Raw genomic sequence first — 980 nt, forward strand, 5'->3', positions numbered from 1 at the left:
TTCCTAAGAAGCAGGGAAGGAAAAGGAGAGCCTGGAGAGCCTTGTGGAGGCTGCCAGGCCTCGTCTGCCGCGGAGACAGCCGCTGAGGACGGCCTCGGGTCCTAAGCGGCAGGACAGCCGAGCCGGGAGCCTCCGCCCCACCGGCCAGGGAGAGAGCCACCGGGTTTCAGACTCTCTCGCTCCCGACCTGTGTGGCCCTGCCTTGTCTGCGCCTGCTGTCCACGGCCACCCTCGGGATTCCTCTTGCGCCCACTGCCAGCCGGCGGCTGTGCCTCCCAGAGTGCCAGGCACCCAGCCACCCCCGCCACCGCCTGCCAGTGTTCACCTCTGAGATCTGGTTGTCAACTTCTGTTTTGTTCTTGTGGTGGCAAAAAAAAAAAAAAAAAGGGTTAAAGGTTATTTTTAGTGCCTGAGGGATCCCCAGGATGGTTTAAAAAGGATATGCTGATCCCTGCTCCAATGTGAGGCCACTGTTTAAAATCACACAAGCTTACAAGTCAGCTACACTCCAATGTAAAATAAACCATAACCAACAAGGACCTGCTGTGCAGCACAGGGAACTCTGCTCAGGGTGTGTGGCAGCCTGGACCGGAGGGGGGTTTGAGGGAGAATGCATTCATGTTTATGTGCGGCTGAGTCCCTTCACTGGGCACCCGAAACCATCTCAGCATTGTTAATCAGCTACCCCATGGACTGTAGCCCGACAGCCTTTTCTGTCCATGGGATTCTCTAGACAAGAATACTGGAGTGGCTTGCCATTTCCTTCTCCAGGGGATCTTCCTGACCCGGGGATCAAACCTGGGTCTCCTGCACTGCAGGCAGATTCTTTACTGTCTGAACCACCAAGGAAGTACCCAATAAAAATAAAAAGTTTAAATACATAAAATCTGAAAAAAAAGAAAATAAAATCACGCACTGTGTTCCAGCTGACCCTTATACTGTGTTACAAGACAAGCCTGTCTCCTTAGGATGACTGTCAT

Source organism: Bison bison, unplaced genomic scaffold (assembly GCF_000754665.1).
Source record: "Bison bison bison isolate TAMUID 2011002044 unplaced genomic scaffold, Bison_UMD1.0 scf7180017864353, whole genome shotgun sequence".
NCBI classification, from domain to species: Eukaryota; Metazoa; Chordata; class Mammalia; order Artiodactyla; family Bovidae; genus Bison; species Bison bison.